This window comes from Tupaia chinensis, unplaced genomic scaffold (assembly GCF_000334495.1).
Source record: "Tupaia chinensis unplaced genomic scaffold, TupChi_1.0 Scaffold000007_1, whole genome shotgun sequence".
Lineage (NCBI taxonomy): Eukaryota > Metazoa > Chordata > Mammalia > Scandentia > Tupaiidae > Tupaia > Tupaia belangeri.
In genome coordinates, this window is record NW_006159436.1 from 3,700,270 (window position 1) to 3,708,644 (window position 8,375).

Consider the following 8,375-nt stretch of genomic DNA (forward strand, 5'->3'; position numbering starts at 1 on the left):
TATTGAGCATATTAAACATTCTAAGAGCAGAGATAGCTTCCTAAAACGTGTGAAGGAAAATGACCAGAAAAAGAAAGAAGCCAAAGAGAAAGGTACCTGGGTTCAACTAAAGTGCCAGCCTGCTCCACCTAGAGAAGCACACTTTGTGAGAACCAATGGAAAGGAGCCTGAGCTACTGGAACCTATTCCCTATGAATTCATGGCTTGATGGGTGTTAAAAATAATCTGTGGTCTATAAAAAAAAAAAAGAAAAAAAAAGAAATTTAGTTCGGGGAGGAACATAAAGATCATAGATGTTTCTAAGTCCTGGACAAGAAGGAAATTTTAATGTTTTCCCCACTCATAATTTTATGAGATTGTTTCAGTGAGATGGAAACAGGTCAATAAAAGTGAGATTCTTGTGTTTTCAATCAAGATATGGACAAAAAGAATCCAATCTACTTTATGTTAGATTCGACCTCTGCCCCAGACTTCCCAATCCCTTTACATGAAAGGGTTTCCTCCTTTCAGTTACGCTGTTCTTTATGATGCTGACGAAGGTCTGTGTGGAAAGAGGAAAGACATGGGAAAGGCGAAAGAGAACGATTTTTGTATGTGCCTAACTATATTTCACACTTTTCATACAATAGTTCATTTTAAAATACACTTTACTCCCATATTAGAGAGGAGAAAAGCAACGTGCCCAACCTCAGCTAAGAGAATCTCAGCTACACAAACTCTAAAGGGTATTGCATTACAGTAAGAATTATTCACACACCATGTTGTTAACACATCTGAATTGTCTTTTTAACCTGTTTAACTCCAGCTCTTTCAGAGAGGAAAATAAAGAGTATTCAGCAACCTTTGACCCCATTCACATAAATAAAGGCACCAAGGCAATGAACAAGGGCACCTCATTTTTTTTGTTTTTGAGAGATTTTTGCTATAGAATGCTTGCGCTCACTGTAGAGACCGAGAGAGACAGAATGAGAAATCCCCCCCAAGGGAGGATGATCACACCACAATCCCTTCTCCTCCATTCTCCTCTCAGAACCACACACATGCCCAGTGTGAGTTTTAAGCCACCAGCTATGGAACTGAACCTACAGTCAGCTATATGGGAGTCCAGCACTTTAACCACTATGCTTCGTGTAGGCCCCAGGGCTCTTCCATCTTGAGGTGTTGACTTCTGTCAATTTCTAGACAACTGCCGCCTAGTTTCTTTTGTGACTTAGTATTTTCATAGATGAAATGCTTCTCTTTCTCTCTCCCCCTCTCTCTCTGAACATGTGGTTTCTATTTACCGCAAATGCTGTAGTTGAAGACTAAAATATCCCTAGATGTAGACGTGTTTGGCTGTGGATATTTACACACGTCAGCACCTGAGACCTCCAAACCTCTCTGCCAAACTTGCATCACTGAACATAAAAAGCAGACAGCTTGAGCTTGTACAAAGTCAACTGAATTGTCTGAACTACCCGTGTGGCATGGAAGAGTTCTGCACAGTTTTGCTGTAGAGGCAAAAGGCCAGATAATAAGGATTTCCAGTGTCGCCTTCCATATGATCTCCATTGCAACCACTCAGCTCTATTGCTTTAGTATGAAAGTGACCACAGATAACATGTAAACAAATGGACGTGGCTGTGTTCCAATAAAACTTTATTTATGGAAATAGATTTGGCCCACAGGTGGTGGTGGGCTAAATCCTGTTCCAAAGTCATTTCTGTGAGCTACAACACGATGGTTAGTGGTTCTTCTTTCCCACTGAAATAGAACAAAATAGAAGTATTTCATTCTTTTCCTTAAAACATCTCAGTTCTGTAAGTGCAGGCTTACATGTATCTTGCATATCAAATCTCTTTAGGAAAAGGGCACTAGTGGCACAGTGGTAACACTATTGAACTGGCATGAGAAGGTGCTGGGTTCGCATTGCAGGACCTATCTCTACATATCTCTACATACTAGGGGTTTGTGTGTGTGTGTGTGTGTGTGTGTGTGTGTGTCTGTCTGTCTGTGATCCTCGTGGGCTGGAACTGGTGGTGTACAGTGGTATGAGGATCCACTTGGAGGTACCTGTCTCTCTTTCTGTCTCGGTCTCTCTTTCTCATGGAAGAAATAAATAAACTTAAAAAAAAACAGGAAAAAATTTCAAAACAGGAGTTTTTGTAACTCGCATTCATTTTTGTGACAGGGAGCTAACGCATAGGGCAGACAAATGGATCCATAGCAGCTAAGTATTTGTGGGACACAGCTGGGAAGGATTCCAGTGGTGACACTCCCCATCCCCAACTTTACCATTTAAAAAATGCAGACTCTATTACTAGTGCAGACCTAGTGGTACTTTCATTATGACTCACACTCAATTGAGGCCATGCCTACAGCAATCAATACGATCCTCTTTGACTCTCCATGGCTAATTTGATTCCTCCACCACCACCACCACTCTCAACCTGGGCAATACTCTTTGGCTGTTTTCAATTAGGTCAATTTGTCACAGACACCTCTGTTCTCAATATGGTATTTTTCTCCCAATTTCTCTTTTGTTTTGAAAATAGCAAAGTGCACAAAATGTGTGTGTAAGTATAAGACTCAAACTACTGCACTCTATGCAAGAAATGGCTGTAAATAGAGAAAAAAGTTCTGAGCATCCTCTCTCCCTCTTTCTCTCCCTCTCACACCGTTGCATCCCTCTATTGTCTCATTGTGCACATTCTGTATCTTTGAGTATGTGAAATGCTGGATCCCGATGCTGATGGTGGCGATGCCGACAGTAATGACAGCTGTCTGCTCTTGAGCATCCGCTACGTAAAGCACAGAAGGTGCTTTACGTTTGCTTCACATTTGCCGTCTCAAATTCTCAGGGCATTTCTTCTCTCCCTGCTTATGTACGAGGCGCTCAAGGCCCAGGGCAGTTATATAATATCTATCTTGTAGCAGAACTATAAATATTTCAATAGTTTAGACTTTAAATCTCCATTTTATTCATTTGTGACCTTAGGCAACTTTCTTAACCTTGTGTGAGGCCAGATGTTCTCATTTGCAAATAGTGATAATTATATTTTCCTTAAAGCTGTGTCGAAAGAATCAAATGAGATAATCTCTCATTAGTACCTTCTTTCAGTCTTATTAGGCTGAACTACATAAAAATGCCTACTTTTTTTTTACCACCATTTTAGCCTGGAAAAATGATGCTTTCATATGGCTCAAATTCTACTTACTCTGTAAATTTTGTTATTAATATTATTGTTGTTATGATTGGTCAAGGACAAAAGTAGGTTAGAGGGAATTTTAATCTGAACTTGACTGATAGCAAAGGCCAGTACTTTTTCTACTAACTTAGTGACTGTGAGAGAAATACAATGATATTTTTTACTGAGCGTTGCCTTAATAAACTGAAGATGAACCAGGAAGGTAGTACACGACAAAAACAACACTGATATTTTTATTTTACTACCGGTATTTTATGAAAGGACAGAATCCATTTCATTATCAGATCAGTATATCCAAAACTTGTTTGAAGTGTATTAACCAAATGTCAGTTGAATACAAATGTGAACTGTCTTCTCTTCTTTAATGTATTAGGGGTCATGATCTACTGAAAATTGAGATCTGCCTCATTAAACAGTTATAATTAACTCTGTTCATAATATTCCACAGTGGAATTGCTGCCATGGTTCATATTTAAAATCAGAAGGATAATTCAGCAATACTCGATAAAAAAAAAAGTAAAAAAACAATAAGATTTTCTCTTTCACATTCCAGGATGGAAAGTGAGAGTAAAAATAACTTTCTCTTCCCAGGCTGGGGAATCAGGGGATAAAGAGACTTCCTCTCAAATGCCTGTCTGTTCATTGACAAGCTTAAAAGAAATTCCCATCTGAAACTAAACCTTCTCTTGTTGTTTTACCATGTTCCCAGTGGCTACATCTGTTGAAAGAGTCTAGACATTTTTCAAGCTTGAGTTAGGGTTTAGACAATGTCTTTCAAGTTCATAGATCATTCTAAAAAGTCTTTCTCTCTAAAATATGAGATTCTAATCTCAAGGGTATTGCTTCAGAGGGTTGTAAAATCCAATCAGGAAGAAGGGTTTCTCCACTTGCCTTTTTTCTAAATAAATAACAATGTGGCATTCTATGAGCAATGTATATAGAGGAAATATCATGGTCAAGAAAATATTTCAAGATATTTTTATGGTATTTTGATTGGAAACCACGTGTTCTCTGGAACTTTCCAGGTGCCTGAACCTGGTGTACCCACATCCAGAACTCTCTGGAATTGAACTTTGCAAATGATTGTAATCACTTTGGGATTTTGTCAGCCTTTAAATCTGCATGGCATCAAGATTTGCTTCAAAATAATGCAGAAAGAATAGTCAATTATATGACTTTTTTCAGTTTTTGTTGATAAAGACATAAGAACAATTTGGAGAGTCCTCAGAAATCTACAAATAGAACTACCGTATGATCCAGCAATACCACTCCTTGGTATATACCCAAAGGACAGAAGAATTCTTCATTGGGAAAGTGCTTGCACATTGATGTTTATTGCAGCATGATTCACGATTGCTAAGACAGGGAACCAACCCAAATGCCCCTGTACAGATGAATGGATTGAAAAAATGTGGCACATATACTCTGTGGAATACTATTCAGCCATAAAAAAACACTGGCTTTTAACAGAAAGTGGAAGAATATGGAAGATTTACTGCTGAGTGAAGCAAGCCAGGCTATGAAGGAGAGACATTGTATGTCCCCACTTAATATATACTGAGTGTCTGCACTCTATGACTGAAACTGATTGACTAAAGGATGTATGAACACAAGAGATGGGTGTGAATGCCAGATGTGCTGTGTGTGGAGGAGTGGGGCCTGGGGAAGGACATTTGGAGGAGGGATATGGAGACAGAGCATTGACGGGACAGGGAGGTAGTGGTGTTATCTGTTGAAGATATTTTGAGCAACTGGACTGGGAAGAAATGTTCACATATTGAAATGTTCACTTTGTAAGCTAAATAATGTGATTGAATGTATAAAAAATTTTAAAAAGAAAATATACGTATTAGGCAAAAGCAGTGAACTCCAAAGCTCAACCTACTGATTAACTAAATATTCTAGTCAAATAATGAGACAACCAAAAGAAACACAACATTAGTAGGAGTAGAGGTCGTGGGTCATGTTCCCTTTCTTCTCAGTTGTCATTTTGAATGTGTCTTGCACAATCATTAAAATCACTTTCCTAGGGTACAAAGAAACATTACACCTATTCTGGTCAGTATTAAGAGATAAAAAGCTCACATTTCTCTTACATAAGTAAGTTAGAGAGTCTTTTTTCTAAAAGCTCAACATAGCCAGCGAATAGAAAAGTAAACAAATGGAACATGATGTGGCACTACTAGGCAAGTCCCAAGGGTCCAATGCCACATTTGAAAGAAAAGTGCTAAGTAAAATATAACACAGAAGTAATTGAAAAGGAAATATACTCCTTACAGCCAGGATTCATAATAATTGGCTTATCAGGACAAACTGGCAATCATAAATGGGGTTTTGTCTTGATTCTCTAGATTCTGCCTAGAACTAAATTAGTCTTTCAACTCTTTGAAATTTTTCTGTACCTTTTCCTTTAGGGCTTCATGATGGATAGCTACACTTCCTTTTCAACGTCTCATGAGTCCCAACAGTCTAAACAGTATCTCCCTGCACTAAATTTATGCAAACCTATTAAGATAGATGCATGGGATGTTTTCCAAACTCTAAAAAAGACTAGCTGACATAGCAAATACCAACAGTGACCTTGAGAGTATTGATTAAGCTCTGTTTCTCTGTTACATGGGTAGGGAAATTAAGCAGTCTTCTAAATCATTAATGGATTCCTTTTATGTTCTTCTATTCAACAACCTTATCCTTCAACCAAGCCGAGATTGCATAGTCCTACATCTTGGTGGGAAATAACAACATTTCTCCTGTCAAAATTTTCAAGAAGATTCAATTTTCTTCTTTTCACTCACCAGTTAGAATAGCCAGAGAAAAATTCATTCATAATCAACTGATAACTTCCTTGGAAAGATGTACAATTTTGCCTTTTATGTGAGGCTGAGGATCAGCCTCTTTTAGAAATTTATTAAAATGATAATAATAAACAAAATATTTCAGGTACTTTATGTTCTATTGTTTTGTTTTGTTTTGCTTTTTCCTAAAGGTTTGTTTGACTTTTTCTCTGATAGGGTATTGAGACTGACATATAGACCACTTAGGTTTATAGACCGAGAGTCTGTCTATGCACTGAGGACAGAAACACATAACAAATACACCCTGTCTTCAATCCCCTTCTCTCATCACCACTACCACAGAGCTTGCAATGAGGAACACAGGCTAAGTGATCCATTTGAATGAAAATGCAGCAAGAAGATATCTTGAAAAGTGCAAACATATTTCCTGGGAGGAATAAAATGTCACATCCATTGCCACCCTAACATTTAAGCTGTTTATCTAACCAACAACCTAACAAGACCCTGAGAAGAGAGTAGGAAGTGCTGTTATGGGTAGAAAGACAGAAAAGGGACAGCTTAAGGTTAAGATGGGTTTGATTGACAATTCCTGCGACCAGAGGGTAAGAAAGACATAAAGTATGGAAGCTAAAGCAGAAGGGGTAAAACCACAAAGATGTTGTAGAGGAATTGTACAGGGTCAGGGAGACCCAGTATTCCTGGATTTAAGTCTGTCACTAAAAGCATCCTGACTCTGGCGAGTCCACAGGTCACTGTGGTCCTCAGTTTCCCCAGGGAGGCTGTACTGGTAGTCTCTGACACCCTCACAGCCCCCTTTCTTGAGAAATGTTTGCTGTAGGGCATGTGGGTTTGCCGAGAAAGAGAGACAGAAAGTGAGAAACCCCCCGGGGGGATGGCAATGTCACAATCCCTTCTCCTCCACTCTCCTCTCAGGATTTTAGGCACACATGCCTGGTGTGTTTCAAGCAACGAGGTCCAGGACTTGAACGATGATCACTCATGTGGGAGCCCAGTGATGTAACCATTATGCCATCCCTCACCTTTTTTAAGCTCTAACAGCTAACTTCGTCTTCTTCTTTTTTATATATAATTATTTATTTTAATTTCATTTATTGTAGTAATTTTTCAATTTGACCAAAGAGAGAGAGAGAAGGAAAGTGAGAAAAGCAAGCCACCAGTCTGGGACTTAAACTGCAGTCACCCACGTAGGAGTCCAGTGCCTTAACCACCATGTCACTTGCCGGCCCCTAAACCTGTCTTCTTTACTATCTCCTGACCAAACCCAGAGTCTCAGTCCTTTCAAATGCTAGGCACACAGGTAGCTGTCCCTGTAGGTGAGCACGGCATCCTGTCTGCCTGCTCTTGAAGGCAAATGCTCTAGATATTCAGCTCGGGGTTGTCAAGACGTGACACAGATACCATTAATTCAGTTCCTTTCACTGAGACACTGCCCTGTCATAACCTGTGCAGGGTGGAGCTCCTCTGCCCAGGAGTTCTTTCTTTCTTCTTCTTTTTTTTTTTTTCGGAGAGATTTTTGCTATAGGGCGCGTGCACTTGCCAGACAGACAGAGAGAGACAGAGAGACAGAAAGCAAGAAATCACCCCCCAGGGAGGATGGTCACGCAGCAATCCCTTCTCCTCCATTCTCCTCTCGGGATCTTGGGCACACACGCACATGCGCCCGGCCTGAGTTTTAAGCCACTGGGGCCAGGACACGAACCGCGATCGACTACGTGAGAGTCCAGCGACATAGCCATTACACTAACTGCTGGTTCCCAGGAGTTCTTTCTTTAGGCCACACCTAAGGACAGGCAATCATCCTTCTCTGTGTTACCATTAGCTTCATTGTTCCATTTTTCCCCTTAATGCTGCAGAATGAGAGGCAGATATTATGGCTCCTGCTCCATCAGAAATTAACTTCTACTTGTTAGGATCTAGCCTCTCTGCCCTGCCATTCTTCTGAAATACCCTCTCAATGACCACCACAAAAACCCTAAAAGCCATTTCTCAATATTTTTTTCTCCATCTTTTTCTTAACTGAGTAGGTTTAGGCATTTGGCAGTGACTTACATACACACTTCACATCTCTACTTCCTTGAGTTCCCTGACACCACAGTCAAGCCTTTGAAAATATCTTCGGGACCAGCAGTTAGCGTAATGGCAATGTCGCTGGACTCCCACGTAGTTGACCGCAGTTCGAGTCCCGGACCCAGTGGCTTAAACTCACGCCAGGCGCATGTGCGTGCATGCGTGCTCAAGATCCCGAGAGGAGAAAGGAGGAGAAGGGATTGGGGTGTGACCATCTCCCCTCTGGGGGGTGATTTCTCGCTTTCTATCTCTCTGTCTATCTCTGTCTGGCGAGCGCACGCACCCTATGGCAAAAACCTCTCCA

General features: G+C 40.3%; 1 pseudogene; it reads right to left on the reverse strand.

Moving 5' to 3' along the window:
• Positions 1-8,375, reverse strand: part of LOC102470191 (SWI/SNF-related matrix-associated actin-dependent regulator of chromatin subfamily E member 1-like) — a 63,560-nt pseudogene that overhangs the window by 34,268 nt on the left and 20,917 nt on the right.